The following is a 26505-nucleotide window of genomic DNA, read 5'->3' on the forward strand; positions in this document are numbered from 1 at the left end:
TATAGCGAAAAGTAGTAATCCAAAAATAGGTTTTTAACGTTTCGGTCTATACATTCAACCTTCTTTAGACACGGATATGCGGCGCTTGTGACCTCGGTCGCTGTTGGGTAATGGCTCCATTATTTTTGGATTACTACTTTTCGCTATATGTGAAATCAAATATCACTTATTGCATAATACCTTGGAGTGCTGAGTTCCCATTTTTTACACATTGGAGTGGAAGCCTACTCACGCACACTTGAAACACGGAGTGCTGCGGGATCAAGAAAGTATCACGCTGCAACAAGTTATCAGAGTCAAGTTAAAGATGGCTACATCTGTATTACAGTATAAAATCCATCTAGTAACAGATTACACGTTTCATACATTACATGTTCTTAGTCGTAGCCCCTATAACCACACATGTATCTTTCTTCCATGTTTATAAACAGCAGTCCCATGTAACGCCTATATCCAGTGTATGCACAGTCTATCCAGGCAGTAGGAGATAATTAGATGATGTAACAGATACTGCAGCCGCTTATGATGTCACTGATGATGTCATAGACAGTACTAGCCGTTAGGTTCTATGTGCAGCTGGATTACATATTTTTTACAATTTCTGCCAATGACGTCTGGACCGGGACTGTGATTGACTGTGTGATTGACAGGTAAGATGCAGCATTTTATCATTAATTCTACATGTTACTGGACACATGAAATATATACGCTCTAGAATTCTCATATAAGGCCAGATTCACACTGGACATTACTGCAGCAATTTCTAACCCCACCAACACCTCACCACAACTATATGATTGTAGAAGGATTTTTTTCTGGTGATTGTCGGGGGTTGGGGTTGTTTTTTTTTTTTTAGACAAACTGTTCAAGTTCCAGTAAAATATTTCTATTAATGCAAGTAACAACTGAACATTTTACATTCAGATTTCAATGTTTCATATTTTCTCATTAAAGTTACAACTCAGTACAACAGAGTATGTTCACACAGCCTATTTTCAGCCGTTTTCCTGGCCGTAAACACCCCGAAAAACTGCCGAAAATACGGAGGCTGGACGCCTCCAAACATCTGCCCATTGATTTCAATGGGAAAAACTGTTTTTTTTTCCGATGGTGCATTTTACGTGGGCGTTTGATAAAGCGGCGCATAAAAAACACCCTGTATAAAGAAGTGCATTTCACTCCTTCGGCCGTTTTTGGAGCCGTTTTTCATTGTCTCAATAGAAAAACAGCTCCAAGAACGTTGGTAAAAACGCCTCAAAAAATGTTTGTGGTTTAAAAAATGGCTGAAAATCAGAGGCTGTTTTCCCTTGAAAAGAGCTCTGTATTTTAGAGACGTTTTTTAGTTAAGTGTGTGAACATACCCTTACCATTGTCTGAGAATTGCAGCTGTCAGTAATGTGGAATGTGACTTCTCAGTCGTTTTCAATATGATGTCTAATTTAATTTAATTAAATAGTCTTAAAAAGCTACGGTATATTATCCTAATAAGGCTCAGCAGTAGCCAGGGCCGGCCTTAGGGGTGTGCGACCTGTGCCATTACATAGGGCGCATCCCTCCAGCAGGTGGAACGGGGCGCTGCGCTGGCTCCCTTCCACTGCTTGTGTTTTAGAAGCGGCCGGGCAACTCAGCAGCTGCCTTTCCGCCTGGGTGCTTCTCTCACTGACATCTCGTTTCTAGCAGCGAAAATCGTGATTCCTCTAGAAGATGGGGGCATTGGGGATTGGCATTTGTAAATTGCCCACATTGTGACCCCCCCTAATGTCAGTCATGGACACCTGGGCCTGGGTGTGACTGCAGCCTCTTCACCCCTATAGTTATGTTCCCTGGGTTTACACTAACATTACAAAATGTTTTCAATGTCTGACTCGTCCTGTGATAGAAAATGAAAGGTGTGAAAGTAAATATATTATTATTCATTCTAGATATGGGGTTATTTTATGTTTATTCCATTATGTATTTTACAGACATTTATGACATCTGAATATGTGGCACCAGTGACAGCCGACATGCTAGGACATACACTGTATATATGTAAGTATTATAGCAAATGACAACCTATAGAAATTCTATAATCTGATGTCATCCAGAATGTTCCTATAGAGACACATGACAAGACTGTGGGAACAAATTCCCCAATGTTGTTCATCCAGGGCCTGTCTTAGGGGTGTGCGACCTGTGCGGTTACACTGGGTGCATCACCTGTCACTAATGAATGGGGCGCCACTGGTCTTGATGTCTGGGGCACCCATTGCTTGAACACTCAATCCCACTCTTCATGTAAAAAAAGTAAAGGGCACTGCTCAGGATGCAGATACAATTCCTTGATAATGGATTACATTACAGTGTGGCAGACAATACTTGTCTGGCAGTGTTATTTGGGCACTGTATGATTGCAGTATTTGAGTACTATAGTCTACGCCATAAAGCTGAATTCAGACGCTGCAGATTTGCTGCGCGGCAAAATTCACAAGTGTTACAGGTGAATAGTTACAGTCTCAAAAACTCATCCACATGTAGCAAAAGTAAACGCTGGGAATTTTGCTGCAGCTTTATATTATTATTATTATAGAAATGCTCCATAAAGAAGATATTATGGTATTAGTAATATATAAGGGACTTGTTATTTATGTAATTTCCTAATACACATTTGGCTTATGGGGGAGCACACAGCGCACACAGAGTGTCTACATTACCAGTACTGCAGTCTGTGCGCCACCATACAGGTCCGTCCACATGAAGTTGCTGTGTACATGAGCCCTAATGTACATTTCCTTCATTGTTGGGTGGTCTATACTGAGCACACGTCTGTCTGGAGAAATAAAACTACACAATTATTGTTTTTTCCAGAACACCTTAAGATCAGCTGCCTGCTGCCAGGGGGACTCTCTGAAGCAATATTTCATCTATGCAAGGTGCGTCTCTTATTAGTTACTATATGCAGTATCCACCAATACCCTCCACAGTTAGAATGACACTTTTTGTATGTCCTGGGTCAGAATGCCCCTTTTGTATGGCCCCACAGTAATGAAGCCCCCTTTTCCTTGCCCCGACTCAGTCCTTTTATCCCCCATATTAATAGTGCCCCCTTTGCTCCTATAAAATAAACAATTATACTCACCTAATAGACGACCAACCGGGTCAGACATTTCGCTTCCTCCCTGCGCCGTTATTGTTTGTCCAATTTCAGGGGCGTATGGAGCCCCAGAGCTGTGGGCCAAGCCAAATCCCTGGACCCCAGCCGGTCATCCTATTTACCCCTTTGGTAATTTTACACTGGTTGGGGACTGGACTCTGTTCTAGATAGAAATGTTGCTATTGATTGAGATTTGTCCTAATACATTGTCTTTCTTTCTCCTAGAATTAATTCCTCATAAGAGTTAATGATAACCACACGTCCCAGGAGGGCAGATCAAAGATTAAGCAGAGCCCTCCACCTCACATCACATAACGTTCTACATTCAGTTGGATGTATTCAGTAGGAGAGTCCAAGGTCAGTGTATTTTATTAACTGCATCTCTAAATGATCACATAGTGTGTACTACTGGTCAATACTGAAGAGGGCACTACCACCATAGATGGCCTGGGCACCCTCAACTTACACTGCCGATCCGGCATTTAGGGCCCAAACCTATAATATAAAAAAACAGAAAGATACAATCCCTAGTTTATTGACTGGGTGATGTTATTTGGGCACTGTATGATTAAATTATTTGGACACTACATGGTGCATCATAAGGGGGAGGACGTCACAGATACTGCACATGTCACCAATAAACCTAAGGCCGGCCCTGGATGTGACACAATAGCTGACACGTGACATGCCATCCACACGTATATGACCGCTGTGGCCTAGCAACTAAAGACAACAGAACCACCAGCGCAGGAGCCACAGGGAATTTAAAAAATGAGTAGGGACAATTTGTTATTTTTAGCCATATGCGGCTTAGACTAAGGTTTATGAAACTGTCAGAAAACCCCTTTAATAAGTATTTTGTCTGTTGAATCCAGAAATCCAATTTACCATTTTCTACTCTCTCTACTCCAGTCCAAAAGACTCCACAAAAGACAAATTAGAAGTTTTCCATTAAGGATAAGATTATATAGAAGAATAACAATAAGCTCCTTGTCCCTGATACAAAATCTATACCAGGGTCCTCCAACTATTATGTGCCATTATACTGCTGGTGTTATTTGTGTGGCAGAGGGGCATTGGACTCGCCCTGTGATAGAAAATGAAATGTGTGAAAGTAAATATATTATTATTCATTATAGATATGGGGTTATTTTATGTATGTGCATTAAACCCATTATGTATTTTACAGACATTTATAACATCTGAATATGTGGCACCAGTGACAGCCGACATGCTAGAAGATCCACTGTATATATGTAAGTATTATAGCAAATAACAACCTATAGAAATTCTATAATGTGATGTCATCCAGAATGTTCCTATAGAGACACATGACAAGACTGTGGGAACAATCTCCCTCATGTTTTCAATAGGCTGAACATATATTTGTTGATATGATGAACCATACTAAGCGCACGTCATAATATCTTCACAGTTTATACTTTTTGTTCCAGAATTTCTTGAGATCGACTGCCTGCTGCCAGGGGGACTCTCTGAAGTAATATTTCATCTATATGCGGTATGTCCATCATTAGTTACTATATACAGTATGCTGAAAAAAATGTTTACGCAAGATAAAGTAAAAAAGTAAAAGCGAGGAGGCGTGATACCGAAAGCCAATCCTTTACTGGAAAGAGGGGGTAAAGTTTGGGGCCAGGAAACATGTTTGTTGATTTCTACCTACACACACTTGTCCCAGGAAATGTTGGGAAACATAAGGGAGGAAAGGCTTGTCTAGTTTTTGTGATGTCTATGGAAGATTTTGTTTAGTATTGCAGTGTTATGGTGGTGGAGCAGGACCCCCTTATTGATCAGGTGCCAATAAAAAGGGATGGTGCCTGTGAAGCAGGCTGGTAAGTATAAAAAAAATACATCTGTCGCATCTAAAAGAGGCATCAGTAAACGATGAAATAGACAAGGAGTTGAGTGAGATGCAACATTAAAGCAGAATCTGCAGGCACGGATGACAATGGATACTTGCAGAATGTTTTTTGTGCCTACAGGACTCAAGTGAGAAGCAGTGGAAAGGACACGGATATCGCCACAGATAGGGCGTCCACGAGTCATGCAGCACAAGGAACTGGACTTCTGATGTAATTGACTGTTTGGAGGAGATGGCGTACATTTGCGAAGAATGTAGTTGGCTTTCGAAGCGCGTAAGCAGTCTTGTATCATCACTTCAACATGCCGTGTGGTTTATAAAATGTTTTTCTAATAAAGTCATCACATTGTCATGAGGATTTCTGGACCGTATTTTCTTCTGTTTACTTTATATTTATTGGACAGTGCTAACACCATACAGCCCTCCCTGTAGAGAACGCCATACAGCCCTCCTGTAGAGAACGCCATACAGTCCCCCTGCAGAGAACGCCATACAGCCCCCCCTGTAGAGAACGCCATACAGCCCCCCTGTAGAGAACGCCATACAGCCCTCCTGTAGAGAACGCCATACAGTCCTCCTGCAGAGAACGCTATACAGCCCCCCCCTGTAGAGAACGCCATACAGCCCCCCCTGTAGAGAACGCCATACAGCCCCCCTTGTAGGGAACGCCATACATCCCCCCCCTGTAGAGAACGCCATAGAGCCCACCCCCTGTAGGGAACGCCATACAGCCCCCCTGTAGGGAACGCCATACAGCGTTCCCCCCCCCCCTGTAGAGAGCGCCATACAGCGTCCCCCCTCCCCAAAAAATGTGACCTACAGTGTGTCCTACAAAATACATGTATCCCCTTTCCACAGAATAGGGGATAGATGTGTGATCGCTGGCAGCGAAAGCTGCTTTTATCCTCTCCTCAGGGTCCCCGGCAGTCACTGACAGCCGGAGACCCGATATTCAGCAGCCCGATCGCGCGGGCAGTAAGTTAAAACCGGAGTCGTAAAAAGTCTATGGCTCGGGTTTTAAGGACCCTGACCGCTGGCCGTAAAAATACAGCCAGCGGTCGGGAACCAGTTAATGGCAGAGCGGGGAGATACCTCCCTGCTCTGCCGTAGTGTTCAGTGGCGTCCCGCTGTAGCAGCCATAGCGGCTGCCAGCGGAGCCTCCGGCCATGGTGGTCGGCCCGTGCCGGTGGGCAACACGGGCCCCCTCATGCCGCGGGCCCCGTAGCAGCCGCTACGGCTGCTATGGCGGTAGTTACGCCACTGCTCAGTACATATATACAACACCCAAAAAAAATCTCAGTGTTATGACTGCGGACCTCTGTCGCTCACCCTGTGATGAACGGCCGCGACCGCAACTTCCTGGCCACCTCCCCAGAGACCACGGCTGGCGCGGCCTTCCCTTCCTGGAGTGTGCGAGGAGTGCCTTAAAGGGCCAGCGTGCGCACTTCCTAAAAGTTTTCTATCCTACCCCAGTGCACCCTGGATTATAAAAAGGTATCTGCCCTTCCACTCCTTGCTTGAGCGTTGTTTGTACTTTTCCCATGTTTGTATTGCAAAGGGTCCCTTAGTATTTTCCTGCTTGATCCCAGAGTTCCCGTTCCCTGCATCCTATTTCCTGTATCCCTTGCTGTTTCCTAACTGTGCCTGCCTTTTATCAGAGTCGTGTGGTACCGCCGGCTGGATATGCCACGTCTGTGTGTCATCTACCATTCCTGGTGCCATCCGCTTCGTCTGGCGCAACCTGCCACACCTAGCCCTATCTGAGCCGGAGCCCACGGCCTAGTGGGTCCACATACGGATGTAGCCATCTTTAAGTTGACTCTGATAACTTGTTGCAGCGTGATATCACACAAAAATAACCATTGAGAAGTCATTGAAAAGGTCAAGATAAGGGATCTTTCCACTGTGTATTTAATGCGTTATTAGTCAAGCTAAAGTCAGCTACATATGTTCCCTAGATTGTGACAGTATGCTCAGGCCATGGAACCCGCTGGCCAGCCTAAGACCACAGTTCAGGTCATACACTCTTCCTGTGTCGACTTCATCTCAGTTACCCGCTTCTGACTCTGCATATGGGGACTTCCTGCAAATCTGGCAACAGACCCGGTCCTCTATTTTGCTGGTGGTCGAACGCATGAAGCGAAAGGCAGATACTAGGAGAAGAGAGCCGCCTCAGTATCTTCCGGGGACTAAAGTCTGGCTGTCCTCTCGGAACATTCGCTTGAGGGTGCCCTCATACAAGTTCGCTCCCAGGTTCCTTGGTCCTTTCGAGGTCCTGCAACAATTTAACCCTGTCTCCTATAAGCTGCGGCTGCCTCCTACCCTCAGAATCCCTAACTCCTTCCATGTGTCCCTCCTGAAACCAGTGGTCCTGAACCGCTAGAGCAAGACCTCTAGTTCCACAGTTGCTCCCAGCGGTCCTTCTGATGTATTTGAGGTAAAGGAGATCCTGGACCGCAAGAGAGTAGGAGGAAGGACTTTCTATTTGGTGGACTGGAGAGGGTTTGGTCCTGAGGAGAGGTCCTGGGAGCCAGAAGAGAACCTCAGTGCTCCTGCTCTTATTAAAAAGTTCCTCTCTCACTATGGCCCCAAGAAGAGGGGGCGTAAGAGGGGGGATACTGTAGCGCCCATGGCTGCGGGCCGTCGGGTTTACTTACCTCCCGACGCCCGCAGCCATGGATCTGTGAGCGCTGGCCTCCGTCTCCCTCCTAGGAGATGCCAGCGCTCACTTCCGCTCCGTTCGGCTGGATCCCGTAGGGTGCGCGCGCACGCTCGCGCCCGGCCTTAAAGGGCCAGCGCGCGCAATTAGGAAATTGTCATCACCATCAACTGCCACGATTTCCTGGTCTATAAGAAGGCCCCTGGCCTTCTAATCCTTGCCTGAGCGTTGTTAGTCTTTCCCAGTCTGTCTCGCAAATGGTTCCGTAGTGTCTCCCGTTCCAGCTGTTACCCATGCCCTGTTACCGTTCCTGTATTCCGTGTTGTTCCTGTGCCTACCCGCGTTCAAGTGTCTTCTGCCACGTCAAGTGGCATCTGCCACGTCAAGTGCCATCTGCCACGTCAAGTGCCATCTACCACGTCAAGTGTCTTCTGCCACGTCAAATGCCATCTGCCACGTCAAGTGTCTTCTGCCACGTCAAGTGCCATCTGCCACGTCAAGTGCCATCTGCCACGTCAAGTGTCTTCTGCCACGTCAAGTGCCATCTGCCACTTCATGTGCCATCTGCCACGTCAAGTGCCATCTGCCACGTCAAGTGTCATCGGATACTGCCCGCCACGTCTGGCGCCACTTGCCGCACCTGCCTCCATCCATGCTGAAGCCACAGCCACCACCCGGACTATTTCAGGTACCCAAGCATACTGTCTGCCATTTACTTCTGCTTAGACTGTGACCTGGTCAGCTGCCTCCCCACTGCGGCGGAGCGGCCTAGTGGGTCCACATACCCTGTGCCCGTGACAGTTACTATGTACAGTACCCGCTAGTAGCTCTCTACACTGAAAGTCACGAGCGGGCAAAATACCCATAAGGAATGATAAGAAGGGCCACGTGGCCCCCAGAAAAGGTTAGTAGTTGGGAACTTTGGATAGCATGGTAGACATAGTGCAGTTAAAGGGATTCTTTGTCCACAATGGAGTAGCCATATGGCCCGCTTTGGGCCTGAAAATAGGTGTAAGGTAATTGTGTGAGGAGACAAGGGGTGGAGTAAAGGTAATTAGGTGAGGGGATTAGGCGTGGAGCAGTGTAGGGGGATTTTAGGCAAGGTTGGGACACATCAAGGCCCGGTAAAAGTATATGTAGGGGCTTCAGGGAGATGGGAATGAGGGTGCTGGCGGCTGCTGCAGTTACTTGTCAAGTGAAAAAGAAGCATAGGAGGTTAGTAGGGATTGGGTGAAGGGATTTTTTTGAGTAGTGCAGTATTATGATGCTGGTGCAAAGCCCCCTTTTTTGATGAAGTGTCAATAAAAACTGATGGTGCCCGGAAAGAAGGCTGGTAGGTATAGAACAATACAACATCTGTGGCATCTAAAAGAATCACCAGTAAACGATGCAATAGACAAGGAGTTGAGTGAGTTGCATTACCCAGGCATAGGTTGCAGGTATGGGTGACAATGGATACTGGCAGAATGTTTTTGTGCCTACAGGACTCAAGCGGGAAGCAGTGGAAGGATATCGCCACGAATATAGCGTCCACAAGTAATGCAACATAAGGACCTGGATTTGAGATGTAATAGACTGTTCAGAGGAGATGGCATATATTTGTTGGCGAAGAACACAGTTGTCGTTCGAAATGTGCAAGGAGTCTTGTATGATCACTTCACCAGGCCGGGTGGTTTATGAAATGTTTTTAGAATAAAGTCCTCACATTGTCAAGTGCATTGCAGGACCATATTTTCTTCTGTTAGCAGTACATTTGTTTGATAGTGGTGGTCGGGGGAGTCACGAAGATTGGTCAGGGTGTACAATGGCTACCTAGGTAGGGAGCCAGCTGGTGCAGGCGGGCACGGCAGAAGCGGGTTTAGTTGCCTGATGGTGCAGAACAAGGATTTTAGATGCAATGGACAGTTCAAAGAGCATGGTATATATTGGCTAGACATCGATCTTGATCTGTTAACGACCTGCAAGCACGGTAGAAGATGGTTTAAAAAGTGATAATTGGTGGGGGCAAAGTAGGCCAGTTGCAAAAAAAAATGTAAGCCCTGCCTATTTACATAGACCAGGCCTACAACCTATGGTATTTTAATTACAAATAATACATATGGTGCAATGCAACACACCCAAAAAGGAATACTGACCACGCACCAAATCGCCTATAGACGTACAGACATTAGTTGCTTTATATAACAAACAGACGTAGTGTAAAATAAATAAAAATAGAGGACTGTATATAATAAGGGACGACGCAGTAAAAACAGTAATAATAATGGAGGATGTTGTATTTAATAATAAGGAAGGACGCTGTATAGTATAGTATAGTGCATCGTGGAACATTATTCCTACTCAAATACTCTAATAAAAAAATTCTCGAATAAAACAATTACGATATTCCAAATGCACCATATATTAATGTTGACTTTTAAATAAATATGTTTCTATGTATGACTAATATCCTATAAACTTTCCAAGCCTGTGTGACTCCCTGTCCAGCATATGGGGCAAATTTACTATTCAAAATGATCCGGAGTTCTGGAGTACATGCCGTGGGACACATTTATTAACTGTTTTAGACACTTTTTTTTACATTCTCAGCAAGGGACATGATCTATCAAAACGGGCGTGGTTAAAAATGCAACAACGGGCACCAAGATTTTGGTGCAAAATAACTGGCGTAAATTAAGCCAACTAAGAGGAGGTGTTAGGAAGAGAAAAGTGTCCAGCATGTCTAGCTAAATGCGCCAAATTTATCTTGCAGAATGAACCACTTTGATACATTTGGCATGTTTTCTGACTGTCTTGTCTAAGTTTGAACTGCCTATGATTATATTAGTAAATCTGCTCCTATTTATATAATTACTAATATATATAGCATACATACCTACCCACAGTAATTATATTAAATTGACCTATTACGTATAGACCTGTATGTGCACATTCAGTACAGTAGTGCTCAGCTTATTTAGTGCACTGTGAGGATGGTGGAGAGCAATGTGGCGTGCATAGCATGCCACAGCAAATCACTTAGCTAGTTAAGACGACCCCCAAATACAAAAATTTTGTGTACAAAAACAATATCAGATTCAAGCTTAATGCCTACATACGGTGATAAATTTAAGTTCAGTACATGAATACAGCACAAGAACCAAGCCCAGTACATGAATACAGCACAAGAACCAAGCTCAGTACATAAATACAGCACCAGAACAAAGATCAATACATAAATACAGAACCAGAACCAAGATCAGTACATAAATACAGAACCAAACCAAAGATCAGTACTGTAATGGCCATGGTTGCGGACCGCCATTACCGGCATCACTTACCCTACAGCGGCCGCGACCGCAGACCAATGAACTCTAGCCGGCGTCTCCCTTCCCAGAGAGGCCAGCACACGCGGTTGCACTGCTCCACTGTTTCTCCTAGGGTGTCTCTAAAGGACCAGCGCACGCATCTGTAAAATACTCCCTGCCCAATCCCAACGCACCCTGGATTATAAAAAGGACTCTGCCCATTTCCACAATGCCTGATCATTGTTGTGTCTTCCCATGTTCGTTTACAAATGGTCCCTTAGTTGTATCCTGTATCCTGTGTTCCCGTATCCTGTATCCAGTAATTATGTTTGTTCCAGTGCGAAGTCTAATGTCGGAGTCGAGTGTCATCTGTGCCAAGTGTCTGCCAAGCCAAGTGTCTGCCAAATCTATCCAGGTACACTTGTCCTAAAGACTATCTTTGAATATTGCTTGGCCAGCTGCTACTCCGGTACATATTCCGGTACATACCCCATAGTCATAACAGTACGCTCGGGCAATGGATCCCACTGGTCAACCGAAAACCGCAATTCAGATGTTGCAAGCGGACATGCGTGACCTCCGTGCACGCCAGAATCAGCTCCTACAGGCTGTAAACTCCATAATTACCTGTTTGGATCTTCCTTATGTGCCTCCTATGGCTGCTTCTGCTACTCCACCACCGTCTAACCCTACTGCCTGTCCTGATTCTGCAATTTCATTGCCTCTACCCCCCCGCTACGATGGGAATCTTAAAACCTGTAGCGGCTTCATCAACCAGTGTACGATCCACTTCAAGTTACAAACTCATCTCTTCCCCTCTGATGAGGCCAATATCGCTTTTATTATCTCCCTCCTCTCTGGCAAAGCCCTGGCATGAGCGAACCCCATATTGGAACGAGAGGGTCCGGAATGCTCTGATTTACAACTGTTTCTAGAGACTTTCTATACAGTGTTTGAAGAACCGGGCCGAACATTCTCTGCAGCTGCTTCACTGCTGTCCCTTAATCAAGGGGAATCAACTTCTGTAAAAAAGGCAATACATGACAAAAAAAGGGCATTTGAAAAATAGAAATCTGGGGGTACAGCTGTAGCCTTTGTAAATTATAAACAGCTTAATAAAAGTTGTAAAAAGGTAATAAAATCAGCAAAAATACAAAATAAAAGGCAGGTGGCCAAGGATAGTAAAATAAATCCCAAAAAATTCTTCAAGTATATAAATGCAAAAAAGCCAAGGTCTGAACATGTAGGACCCCTAGATAGTGGTAATGGGGAGTTGGTCACAGGGGATCAAGAGAAGGCAGAGTTACTAAATGGGTTCTTTAGTTCTGTATATACAACAGAAGAAAGAGCAAATGTTGTTAATATATCAGTTAACCCCTTCCCTCTTTAGCCACTTTTGACCTTCCTGACCGAGCCTCATATTTCAAATCTGACATGTGTCACTTTATGTGGTAATAACTCCGGAATGCTTTCACCTATCCAAGCGATTCTGAGATTGTTTTCTCGTGACACATTGGACTTTAAGTTACTGGCAAAATTTGCTCGATATGTTCAGTATTTAATTGTGAAAAACACAAAAATTTAGCGAAAAATTGCAAAAATTTGCATTTTTCTCAATTTAAATGTATCTGCTTGTAAGACAGACAGTTATATCACACAAAATTGTTGCTAATTAACATCCCCCATATGTCTACTTTAGATTGGCATCATTTTTTGAACATCCTTTTATTTTTCTATGACGTTACAAGGCTTAGAACTTTAGCAGCAATTTCTCACATTTTCATGAAAATTTCAAAAGGCCATTTTTACAGGGGCCAGTTCAGTTCTGAAGTGGCTTTGAGGGCCTTATATATTAGAAACCCCAAAAAGTCACCCCATTTTAAAAACTTCACCCCTCAAAGTATTCAAAACAGCATTTAGAAAATGTCTTAACCCTTTACACATGTCACAGGAATTAAAGCAAAGTAGAGGTGAAATTTACAAATTTCATATTTTTTTGCAGAAATACATTTTTAGTACAATTTTTTTTATAACACAGAAGGTTTTACCAGAGAAATGCAACTCAATATTTGTTGCCCAGTTTCTGCAGTTTTAGGAAATATCCCACATGTGGCCGTAGCGTGCTACTGGACTGAAGCACCGGCCTCAGAAGCAAAGGAACACCTAGTGGATTTTGGGGCCTTATTTTTGTTAGAATAAATTTTAGGCACCATGTCAGGTTTGAAGAGCTCTTGCGGTGCCAAAACAGTCAAAATACCCCAAAAGTGACCCCATCTGGGAAACTACACACCTCAAGGAAATTATCTAGGGGTACAGTGAGCATTTTGACCGCACAGGTTTTTTACAGAAATTATTGGAAGTAGGCCGTGAAAATTAAAATCAACATTTCTTCAAAGGAAATGTAGGTTTAGCAATTTTTTTTCTCATTTCCACAAGGACTAAAGGAGAAAAAGCACCGTAAAATTTGTAAAGCAATTTCTCCCGAGTAAAACAATACCCCACATGTGGTAATAAACGGTTGTTTGGAGACACGGCAGGGCTGAGAAGGGAAAGAGCGCTATTTGGCTTTTGGAGCTCAAGTTTAGCAGGAATGGTTTGCGGCGGCCATGTCACATTTACGAAGTCCCTGAGGAGACAAAACAGTGGAAACCCCCCACAAGTGACCCCATTTTGGAGACTACACCCATTGAGGAAATTATCTAGGGGTATAGTGAGCGATTTGACCCCACAGGTTTTTTGCAGAAATTATTGGAAGTAGGCCCTGAAAATAAAAATCAACATTTTTTCAAAGAAAATGTAGGTTTAGCTTATTTTTACTAATTTCCAGAAGGACTGAAGGAGAAAAAGCACCACAAAATTTGTAAAGCAATTTCTCCCGAGTAAAACAATGCCCCACATGTGGTAATAAACGGCTGTTTGGAGACACGGCTTGGCTTAGAAGGGAAAGAGCGCTATTTGGCTTTTGGAGATCACATTGAGCAGGAATGGTTTGCGGCGGCCATGTCACATTTGCAAAGCCCCTGAGGGGAAAAAACAATGAAAACGCCCAAAAAGTGACACCATTTAGGAAACGACACCTCTTGAGGAATTCATCTAGGGGTGTAGTGAGCATTTTGACCCCACAGATGTTTCATAGAATTTATTAGAATTGGGCAGTGAAAATAAAAACAATCCTTTTTCTTCAATAAGACGTAGCTTTAGCGAAATTTTTTTCATTTTCGCAACAAATAAAGGAAAAAAAAGAACCCAACATTTGTAAAGCAATTTCTCCCGAGTACGGCAATACCCCATATGTGGTCATAAACTGCTGTTTGGGCACACGGCAGGACTCAGAAGGGAAGGACCGCCATTTGGAGTGAGATGTTGCTGGATTGGTTTCTGGGCGCCTGTGGGCCCAAAACAGTGGAAACCCCCCAGAAGTGACCCAATTTTGGAAACTACACCCCTCAATGCATTTACCTAGGGGTGTAGTGAGCATGTTAATCATGCAGATGTTTTGTAGAAATTAGTGTGAACTCGATGTTGCAGAGTGAAAATGGGATTTTTTCCACAGATATGTGGACAATATGTGGTGCCCGGCTTGTGCCACCATAACAAGACAGCTCTCTAATTATTATGCTGGGTTTCCTGGTTTTAGAAACACCCTACATGTGGCCCTAATCTCTTGCCTGGACAGTCGACCAGGCTCAGGAGTGAAAGCGTACCATGTAAAATTGAGGCCTAATTTGGCGATTTACAAAGTATTGGTTCACAACTGCAGAGGCTCAGATGTGAAATAATAAAAATAAACCCCTGGGAAGTGACCCCATTATGGAAACTGCACCCCTCAAGGCATTTATTAAGGGGTGTAGTGAGCATTTTCACCCCACAGGTCTTTTCCATAAATGAATGCGCTGTGGATGGTGCAAATTAAAAATTAATATTTTTCCCTAGATATGCCATTCAGTGGCAAATATGTTGTGCCCAGCTTATGCCACTGGAGACACACACCCCAAAAATTGCTAAAAGGGTTCTCCCGGGTATGACGGTGCCATATATGTGGAAGGAAACTGCTGTTTGGGCACGCTGTAGGGTTCAGATGGGAGGAAACGCCATTTGGCTTTTGGAGCGTGGATTTTGCTTGGTAGTAGTTTTGTTTGGAGTCTTACTGGTGTTTACGTTTATAATGTAGGGCATATGTAAGCCAGGCGGAGTATATAAGGGGCATAGTCAGGTGGTATAATAATGGGGTAAAAAAAAACAATAAAATAATCCATAGATGTGTGTTACGCTGTGACACAATCATTTCCGCACAGGCCAGTGTCGCACTGATAAATGGCGTCCTTTCTTATGCCCCTTTTGGTCCATACTCCGCACCTTTGTAGTTTGGGGAATTTTGCTAGGAAGTGTTGTCCTGGTGTAATACGGGCACCGTCGCTTCCAGCGGATATGTTTGGGCCCTCCCTTTCCTGGTTCCCTAATTTTAGGTCCTTGCTAAATCGCCTCTTCAAACTGAAGAAATGCTCCCCTCGGGCACAACTGCATATTTTTTTATTTCCTGACTTATTGGAGCCATAACTAATTTTATTTTTCATAGACGTAGCGGTATGAGGGCTGGTTTGTTGCGGGACGAGCTGTAGTTATTATTGGTACCATTTTGGGGTACATGCAACTTTTTGATCACCTTTTATCCTATTTTTTGGGATGCTAGGTAAACAAAAAAACGCAATTCTGGCACAGCTTTTTTCGTGTTTTTTTATACAGCGTTCACCATGCGTTATAAATTACATATTAACTTTATTCTGCGGGTCAGTACGATTCCGGCGATACCTAATTTATAGCACTTTTTTATGTTTTACAACTTTTTGCACAATAAAATTACTTTTGTAAAAAGAATGTATTTTTTCTGTCGCCAAGTTGTGAGAACCATAACTTTTTAATTTTTTTGTCGACGGAGCTGTATGAGGGCTTGTTTTTTGCGGGACGAGCTGTAGTTTTTATAGGTACCATTTTTGGATACGTGCGACTTTTTGATCACTTTTTATTCTAACATTTGTAGGGCAAAGAGACTAAAAAACAGAAACTCTGGTAAAGTTTTTTACGTTTTTTTTTACGCTGTTCACCGCGTGCAATAAATAATATAATATTTTGATACCTCAGGTCGTTACGGTCGCGGCGATACCAAATACATATGGTTTATTATTATTTTTCAATAATAAAGGACTTGATAAGAGTAAAAGGGGGATTGTGTTTTATTTGATTACTTGAAACTTTTATTGTTTTCAAACTTATATTATTTGCACTTTTTTTTACACTTTTTTATACTTTTTTTACACTTTTTCTCAAGTCCCACTAGGGGACTTGAAGGTCCAACGGTCAGATTTTTTTTTTCTAATACATTGCACTACCTATGTAGTGCAATGTATTAGATCTGTCAGTCATTCACTGACAGCAAGCCGATTAGGCTTCGCCTCCCGGCGGGGCCTAAATCGGCTTCCGTAATGGCAGAGCAGGAGACCATTGTGTCTCCTGTTGCCATAACAGCAGTCGCCAGTCCTGATTGCCTGTCAGGGCTGGCGATCTGCTAGTAACCGCTACGATGCAGCAATCGCTTTCGATTGCTGCATCGAAGGGGTTAATGGCAGGGATCGGAGCTAGCTCCGGTTCCTGCCGTTACAGGTGGATGTCAGCTGTACAGTACAGCTGACTTCCACCGCTGATGACGCCGGATCAGCTCCTGACCCGGCGCCATCTTGCCGGCAGCTACGGAAGCCGATCAGGCTCCGCCGCCGGGCGGATCTTGACCGGCTTCGGTGCTAGGCAGACCGGGAGGCCAGTATTAGGCCTCCGGTTGCCATTGCAGCCACCGGAACCCCGGCAATTTCATTACTGGGGTTCCGATGAGCTGCAAACACCTTAAGTGCAGCGATCGCGTTTGAGCGCTGCACTTAAGGGGTTAATGGCGGGGATCGAAGCTAATTTCGGTCCCCGCCATTACAGCCGGATGTCAGCTGTAAGATACAGCTGAGATCCGGTGATGATGGCACCGGCTCAGCTTCTGAGCCGGTCCCAAACATTCCATGTACGGCAAGATGCGGGAAGTCAATGCTTTCCATGACGTACATGTACGGCAAATGTCGGGAAGGGGTTAATATACTGAATTTGATGAATGTAGAGATGGTGCAAGCTAAATTAAACAAAATATATGTACACAAGGCCCCGGGACCAGATGGTTTACACCTTAAAGTTCTTAACCCCTTCCCGCGATTGGGCGTGACTGTACGTCCAGAAACCAAGTGAGTTCCCGCATACGGGCGTATAGTCACGCCCTGCAGATAAAGCGAGCACAGGAGCTGTGCGCGCTTCATCTTCAGCGGCTGTCAGCTGTTATACACAGCTGACATGCCGCTGCAATGGCTGCAATGGCTGTTACCGCAGATCGCAGCAATTTAACCCCTTCAATGCGGCTGTCAATGACGTCCGCCGCATTGAAGTGGTTTACAGAGGGAGGGAGCTCCCTCTGTAACCCCGGGTTACCAGGAAGCCGTTGCTAGGCTTCCTGGTTGCCCAGGTACGGCAGTACCTAATACGCTAACTGTCAGTTGATGAATGACAGTTAGAATACACTGCACTACATAAGTATTGTATTGTACCGGGGATCAGAAGACCAGATCTTCATGCTCCCAGGTCAGTGTAAAAGAAAAAGTAAAAAATTGTAAAAAAAATGTGAAAGAAAAATATATAAATAATAAATAAATAATAAAAACAACACTTGCCCTGTCTCCCTGATCAACTCCTTTATTATTAGAAAAAAAATGAAAACATGAAAAAAAAACTAAATTGAGTCAGGAATTGGGGAAGGGGGAAAGAATGTGGTCTGTGGGTAAATTAATAATTAACTTTTATTGATCTGCATTAAAATTGTTTAAAATCCAATGGTGCAAACTGGTATGTGTGAGTGACCCGCAAACTCACATACCCTTGGCCACAAATGATGTAGTGAGGTATTGTATTAAATGATTGTGTTTGACTTCCCCAATTCCTGACTCAATTTAGCTTTGCTTGGTGGTGCACACCAATGTGGTCTCCCTGACCTAATACATCCCTGTGAGATAGGTGATCCTCACCAATCACTGAAAAAAAAACTATACATAATAGGTATCGCCGCGTTCGGAACGGCCTGATCTATAAAAATGTCACATTATTTTTACCGCACGGTGAACACCGTACAAATTTTTAATAAAAAACAATGACAGCATTTTCTTTTTTCGTCATCTTGTCTCAAAAAAAATGTAATAAAAAGTGATCAAAAAATTGCAAGTAACGCAAAATCGTACCAATAGAAACTACAGTCATTTGCTGGACCCCACAGGTGGACCCTATAGATGCAGGAGATGAGGAAACTTTAGGGCCTTGTGCGGCTTATAGGGCTAATGAAGAAGTCAAACATTAGGCAACACTGGAGCGCAGATATTTTGTATAATACCCAATAAACCCGGCCTGTGTATAAAGGATTGGTTCAAAGCGTACCACACCAATCCATGGATTATTCATTCTCCCCATTATTACATCCATTATTACATCATCCTATTATGCCCTGATGTACTCCGCACAGCTTACATATACCCTGATGTACTCCCCGCATATTACATATACCCTGATGTACTCCGCACAGCTTACATATACCCTGATGTACTCCTCACATATTACATATACCCTGATGTACTCCCCACATATTACATATACCCTGATGTACTCCTCACATATTACATATACCCTGATGTACTCTGCACAGCTTACATATACCCTGATGCATACCTCCCAACTTTTGAATTCGGAAAAGAGGGACATTTTTAAGCCACGCCCCCTAACCACGCCCAATATCCCGCATAGACACATCAAATCACGGCCAGATGCTTCTGCAAATAACACGCGTACATTGTCACTGCGGATCCCTGGACTGTCTGGATATTACAGATATTATGGATCCGGTTATATCGTCTTTATGTTACTTTTCCTATCTTGGGTATAACATTTGCTCATCACGGCAGCAGCTGCAGGACAAACCAAAAGGCTGCGAACAATGAAAGTCAAGAGGGAGACCCTGTGGTGGATGACTTTTCAGTTAACATGGAGCAGAGTTACATGATGGGGAATTGGTTTTCCTGTTGTATAACTCTGCTACCTGTCAATGGAAAAATCATCTGCCAGAGGGAAAAATGTTTGCCCATGGCGGAGTACCACAAAGAAACACTGGGAAATCAGACATGGTGGGGACATTTTTTTCCCTGTGGTGGATGACTTTTCAGCTGACAGGTAGCAGAGTTACATGAAGGGGAATTATTTTTCATTGACGTCTAGTATATATCGCAGCGAAGGGAAGAAGACAGAAGTCGCTAGAGGTGAGGAGAAGTATTTTTATTCTTCATATTACGAACCTTATTATTTTGTTTTGCAGGTTCCGCTGGACCATTTGGACTACCTCGTAGATTCGTTGGACTACTGCGATGATCTCCGTTTTTTTAAAAATAGAATGGTCAAAGAGGGTTGTGTGGGGGAGTTCTTATTTCAATAAAAAAAATATTTTCTTATGTGTTTGTTTTTTTTAATCCTTTATTAGCGCCTTGGTAATGGCAGTTGTCTGATTGACTGCGTCCATTACTAAGGCGGGGCTTAGTGTGAGCCAGTAAAAAGGCAGCAACTAACCCCCTATATTACCCTGGTGCCCACCACCACCAGGGGTGTCGGGAAGAACCGGGTACGATCCAGTACCCGACCATCTGTAGTGATGGCCGGACACTGGGGTTGCCGCAGGCTGATATTATTAGGCTATGAAAGGCCAGAAACTGTGGCCCTTCCCACTCTAGTAATGCTAGCCTGCTGCTGCTGTGTTGTATCTGGCTGGTTAGGAAAATGGGGGGAAAGCAATGTTGTTTTCTTTTTTTTTTTTAAATCGACCTGGGGTCCCCCCCATTTTCCCTAACCAGCCAGATACAACACAGCAGCAGCCTAGCATTACAAGGGTGGGAAAGGCCAAGGTTTTTGGCCCTTTCCAGCCTCATAATACCAGCCTGCTGCTGCCCAGTGCCCGACCATCACTACAGTTGGTCTGGTACTGGATCGCACCCGGCTCTTCCCAGCACCCCTGGTGGCGGTGGGTACAGGGGTAATAATGGGGGGTTAGTTGCAGCCATTTTACTAGCAAACATTAAGCCCCACCTTAGTAATGGACGTTGTCAATCAGACTGCTGCCATTACTAAGGCGCTATTAAAGTATTAACCCCTTAAGGACGCAGCCTAGTTTTGGCCTTAAGGCTCAGAGCCCATTTTTCAAATCTGACATATTTCACTTTATGTGGTAATAACGTCGGAATGCTTAAACCTACCCAAGCGATTCTGAGATTGTTTTCTCGTGACACATTGGGCTTCATGTTCGTGGTAAAGTTTGGTCGATATATTCAGTGTTTATTGGTGAAAAATTGCAAAATTTATAGAAAATTTTGAAAAAATTGCATTTTTCTGAATTTAAATGCATCTGCTTGTAAAACAGACGGTTATACCACCCAAAATAGTTACTAGTTCACATTTCCCATATGTCTACTTTAGATTGGCATCATTTTTTGAACATTCTTTTATTTTTCTTGGACGTTACAGGGCTTAGAACATAAACAGCAATTTCTCATATTTTTAAGAAAATTTCAAAAGCCTTTTTTTTAAGGTACCTCTTGAGTTCTGAAGTGGCTTTGTGGGGCCTATGTATTAGAAACCCTGATAAAACACCCCATTTTAAAAACTAGACCCCTCAAAGTATTCAAAACAGCATTTAGAAAGTTTTTTAACCCTTCAGGCATTTCACAGGAATTTAAGCAAAGTGGAGGTGAAATTTGCAAATTTCATTTTTCGAGCTGAATTTCAATTTTATTCATTTTTTTTTCTGTAACACAGAAGGCTTTACCAGAGAAACACTACTAAATATGTATTGTCCAGATTCTGCAGTTTTTAGAAATTTCCCACATGTGGTTCTACTGCGCTCGCAGACTAAAACACAAGCCCTAGAAGCAAAGAAGCACCTAGTGCATTTGGAGTCCTCTTTTTTATTAGAATATATTTTAGGCAGCATGCCAGGTTTGAAGAGGTGTTGAGGTGTTAAAACAGTAGGAATCCCCCAATAGTGACCCCATTTTGGAAACTACACCCCTCAAGGAATTCATTTAGGGTTGTTGTTACCATTTTGACCGCACAGTTTTTTCACAGCACGTATTTGAATTGGGCTCTGAAATGAAAAAAATGTCATTTTTTCCAATAAAATGTCATTTGTGATCAAAATTTCTTATTTTCACAGGGAACAAAATACCCCATTTTGTTGACCAATTTGTCCTTAGTGTGGCAATACCCCATTTGTGGTGATAAACTGCCGTTTGGGCCCATGGGAGGGCTCAGAAGGAAAGGAGCGCTATATGTTTGTTGGAGTCCAAATTTTGTTGGATTGGTTTTCGGGTGCCATGTCGCATTTGCAGAGCCTCAGAGGTATCAAAGCAATGGAAACCCACCAAAAGTGACCCCATTTTGGAAACTACACCCCTCAAGGAATTCATTTATGGTTGTTGTTAGCATTTTGACCACACAGTTTTTTCACAGCACCTATTTCAATTGGGCTGTGACATTAAAAAAATGTCATTTTTTCCAATAAGATGTAATTTTTTACCAAAATTTCTTATTTTCACAGGGAACAAAATACTCAATTTTGTTGCCCAATTTCTCCTGAGTGCATCAAAACCCCATTTGTGGCAATAAACTGCCGTTTGGGCCCATGGGAGGCCTCAGAAGGGAAGGAGCGCTGTGTGTTCTTTGGAGTACAGATTTTGCTGGTTTGGTTTTCGGGTGCCATGTCGCATTTGCAGAGCCCCAGAGGTATCAAAGCAATGGAAACGCACCAGAAGTGACCCCATTTTGGAAACTACACCCCTCAAGGAATTCATTTATGGGTAATGTGACCATTTAGACTCCATAGTTTCTTCACAGAACTTATTTGAATTGGGCTGGGAATTAAAAAAATATATATATTTTCCAATAATATGTCATTTTAGCTCAAAAATTCTTATTTTCACAAGAAATAAAATACTCCATTTTGTTGCCCAATTTGTCCTGAGTGCGGCAATACCCCATTTGTGGTGATAAACTGCCGTTTGGGCCCATGGGAGGGCTCATAAGGAAAGGAGCGCTGTGTGTTCTTTGGAGTGCAGATTTTGCTGGATTGGTTTTCGGGTGCCATGTCGCATTTGCAGAGCCCCAGAGGTATCAAAGCAATAGAAACCCACCACAAATGACCCCATTTTGGAAACTACACCCCTCAAGGAATTCATTTATGGGTGTTGTGACCATTTTGACCCCATCGTTTTTTCACAGAACTTATTTGAATTGGGCTGGGAATGAAAACAAAATTATTTTTTTCAAATAATATGTAGTTTTGGCTGAAAATTTCTTATTTTCACAAGAAACAAAATACCCCATTCTGTTGCGCAATTTGTTCTGAGTGCAGCAATACCCCATTTGTTGTGATACACTGCCGTTTGGGCCCATGGGAGGGCTCAGAAGGAAAGGACCACCATTTGGCCTACTGGGGATTTTCTAGTGCGAAATCATGTATGCAGAAGCCCCTGAGGTACCAGTACAGTTGAAACCCGCAAGAAGTGACCCCGTTTTAAAAACTACACCCTTAAGGCATTCATCTAGAGGTGTAGTGAGCATTTTGACCGGAGACCTACACCCCATAAACTGTAATGTGGGTTCTCCCGGGTATGGCAATACCCTCCATGTGGCTGTTATCAGCTGCCTGGACACACAGCAGGGCCCAGAGGGGAAAGACGAGGGGGGATAAGCTGTGCCGAGTGCATCAGGGTAAGTAAAATTGGGGTAAATTATAAACCAAGGGATGTATGATAAATTTTAAAACACTCTTTCATACAGAGCTCTGGTTATTCGGGACACGTGTCGCATTGATATATTGTGTCATCCATTATCGCCCTCTTATAGCAGACTTTGCACCTCTTTTGACTTTTTCCCTTCTTGCCAGTTTGGGGACCTTCTCCTGGAAAGTGTTGCCCTGGTACGATGCGTGTGGGCTCGCTTCCAGAAGTACTGGGTGCCCCCCCTTCTTGGTCCCTAAAGATTAGGTTCTTGATAATCACCTCTTGAAATTCCAGGAAAGTTCCCGTCTGGCCTGCACATCGACGTAGCATGTACGCATTGTACAATGCCATCTGTATGATGTGCCCGGCCAGCTTCTTATACCACACCGCATGGCGCTGTAGGGCTTCAGGGCTTGATCTGACAAGTCCACCCCTCCCATGTACCTATTGTAGTCCAGGATGCAGTCTGGTTTGGGGGTGGCCTTTCCTTCATATATCCTAAACCTGTAGGTATACCCTGATGCACTCTCACAGCTTATACATCTTCACGCCATACCTTGCCCTCTTACCCGGCAGGTACTCGCGGAATTGAACCCTCCCTTTAAAATGTACCAGGGACTCCTCAATAGAAATACACTTCTCGGGGGTGTATGCTGGGGAAAACCGGGCACTGGAACGGTCTAATAGGGGTCTCTGTTTATACAAACGGTCAAAACTGGGGTCATCTCGGGGTGGGCACGGCTCATTATCAGTATAATGTAAGAAGCGAAGTATTGCCTCATTTATTTATTTTTTTAGGTTCCAGTTCCGTTCTGAAGTTGCTTTGAGGGGCCCATATATTAGAAACCCCTATCAAACACCCCATTTTAGAAACTAGACCCCTCAAAGTCTTCACAACAGCATGTAGAAAGTTTATGAACCCTTTAGGTGTTTCACAGGAATTTAAAGCAAAGTAGAGGTGAAGTTTACATTTTTTTTTTTGTCAGAAAATCCTCTTTATACCATTTTTTTTATAACACAAAAGGATTTATCAGAGAAACGCAACTTAATATTTATTGCCCAGATTCGTCAGTTTTGAGAAATATCCCACATGTGGCCCTAGTGCGGTAATGGACTGAGGCACCGGCCTCCGAAGCAAAGGAGGACCTAGTGGATTATGAGGCATCTTTTTTATTAGGCACCATGTCCGGTTTGAAGAGGTCTTGTGGTGCCAAAACATTGGGAACACCCCAAAAGTGACCCCAATTTGGAAACTAGACCCCTTGAGGAATGCATTGTAGTTTTCTTGGGGTGCATGCGGCTTTTTGATCAGTTTTTATTCTATTTTTAGGTGGCCTGGTGACTAAAAAACAGCAATTCTACTATTGTTTTTTTATTCTATTTTATTACAGCGTTCACCGTGCGCTATAAATGACACATTCACTTTATTCTGCGGGGCGATACGATTACGGCGGTACCAGATGTTTATAGTTTTTTTTATGTCTTATGGCGTTTGCACAATAAAATACGTTTTGTAAACAATCATTCACTTTTTGTGTTACCTTATTCTAAGAGCCATAACGTTTTTATTTTTCCATCAATAAAGCCGTGCGAGGACTTATTTTTTGCGTAACGAACTGTAGTTTCGATCAGGACCATTTTTAGGTACATGCGACTTTTTGATCTCTTTTTATTCCATTTTTTGGGAGGTGAAGTGACCAAAGAATTGTGATTGTGGTTCGGTTTATTATTTTATTTTACGGCGTTCACCGTGCGGGATAAATAATGAAATAATTTTGTAGTTCAGGCCGTTACGGACGCGGCGATACCAATTATGTATAGTTTATTTGTTTGTTTATATATTTTTATTAATAATAAAGGACTGATAAGGGAAAAAGGGGGATTTTTACTTTTAATACTTTTAAATCTTTTATTTTCTTATTTTTACACATCTTTTTTTTACTCTATTACTTTGTCCCACTAGGGGACATGAGGGCAGGAGGCCCTGATCGCTATTCTAATACACTGCACTACATGCGTAGTGCAGTGTATTAGAACTGTCAGCTACTCACTGACAGCAAGCATAGTGGGTCCTGACGTTGTCAGGACCCACTAGGCTTCCGTCTATGGCATAGCCGGACGCCATTGTTTGGTGTCCGGTTGCCATAGTCACCATCGCCGGCCGCTATCGCGTAGCAGGCCGGCGATGGCAGCTTAACCCCTAAAAAGCCGCGATCTCTATAGAACGCGGCTTTTAAGGGGTTAATCAGCAGGGACACAGCGATCGGTCCCCGCTATAGGAGCTGAGACAGCTGCTGAACGAGACAGCAGCGTCACAGCTCCTGTATGTGTCGGGAGGACGGCCGAAACGGCCGTTACTCCCGAGACGTACTATTACGTCATGGAGCGCGAACGATACAGCTGCCATGACCTAATAGTATGTCCAGGAGCGGGAAGGGGTTAAAGAAAACAGACACGTAAGAATTTTTTTTTTTTTTTTAAATAAGAACTTCCCCACATAAAAAAAATACGTAGATCATCGAAGTAGTGCAACGAATCTACGACCTAGTTAAAACGGTCCAGCGGAACCTGCAAAACAAAAAAAATAAAAATAAAGTTAGTAATTTGAAAAATAAAAAATATTATACTTACCTCCAGCAGTCTTCTGTCTTCTTCCCTGCGATGCAATAGAAACTAGACATCAATGAACTTCTGAAATGTCATATATTACAAATTAAAAGGGTTTTCCGCACAAACACATGTATCCCCTATCCACAGGATAGGGGATATATGTGTGATCGCTGGGGGTCCGACCACTGGGGCCCCCAGAGATGAGAACTGGGGACTGAAAGTCAGCCGAAGTGGCCAGCGGTCCATTCATTTCTAGGGACTTAGGGGACCACTATCTCCGTGATATATTTAGATAGGTATTACCCTCTTACAATTTTATATATAATATGTTGGAGTAATTCACACTAGGTGTACACCACCAATTATCGATATATGAACAAAGGAACGGGGAGTGGGAAAAGTAGTGTGTTACATCAATGTAAAAAATAAAAAATACTTTATTGAATAATTATTAAAAACAATGTTAGATGAAAAAATGATGACGTTGTGCCAAAGTCCCCTAGATTGGCACACTAAGACAATATTATGTCTAAATTAATTGCTCCGTTTTATTAAAGATATATGTGTCTAGCCTCCCCCTGTGTCTATGCGAGGAGGCTCTGTAATAGTCCCTGATCCAGAGATTAAAGTGTTAAATACTAGCAAATGGCTGTCCCCCTCAGTATCAATGACGAGACAGTCAACCTGCATATGTCACTAAAGGTTCCTCCAACGGGCTGTGATTAAAGCCCTGCGGTGGAGAAATCCCTGCATCAATACAACCATATGGGTTGTATGTGCATGTGTCCTATGCAAGTACACACGGCACAGCAGAGTTGAGACTGTGTGCTAGCTAGTCCTCTATGTATAAGCTTGACATAGCAGAGCTGTAACTGCTCCGTGAGGACAACTCTGCAGGAGGAGTAACTGATCAGATAGTGTGCTCACACAGTGATCTCCAGTCCCACGTAACCATTAGTATTCTGCCTGTCAGGCAGTTGTATCACTAAATCGAGGTGTGTTTTCTTTGTGCAGATAAGGCTGCCGAAGTCAGTCACATACACATG

At 43.4% G+C, this 26505-nt stretch overlaps 1 long non-coding RNA gene across 1 annotated transcript; it reads left to right on the plus strand.

Annotated features, from left to right (window-relative positions):
- The first annotated feature begins 574 nt into the window (after positions 1–574).
- On the plus strand, positions 575–5321 carry LOC142698137 (uncharacterized). The gene is made up of 6 exons (XR_012865702.1): positions 575–650; positions 1965–2031; positions 2848–2912; positions 3359–3490; positions 4323–4389; positions 4588–5321. It is a non-coding gene; the product is annotated as an uncharacterized LOC142698137 (long non-coding RNA).
- The last annotated feature ends 21184 nt before the right edge of the window (positions 5322–26505 follow it).

Source organism: Rhinoderma darwinii, assembly GCF_050947455.1.
Source record: "Rhinoderma darwinii isolate aRhiDar2 chromosome 12 unlocalized genomic scaffold, aRhiDar2.hap1 SUPER_12_unloc_19, whole genome shotgun sequence".
Lineage (NCBI taxonomy): Eukaryota > Metazoa > Chordata > Amphibia > Anura > Rhinodermatidae > Rhinoderma > Rhinoderma darwinii.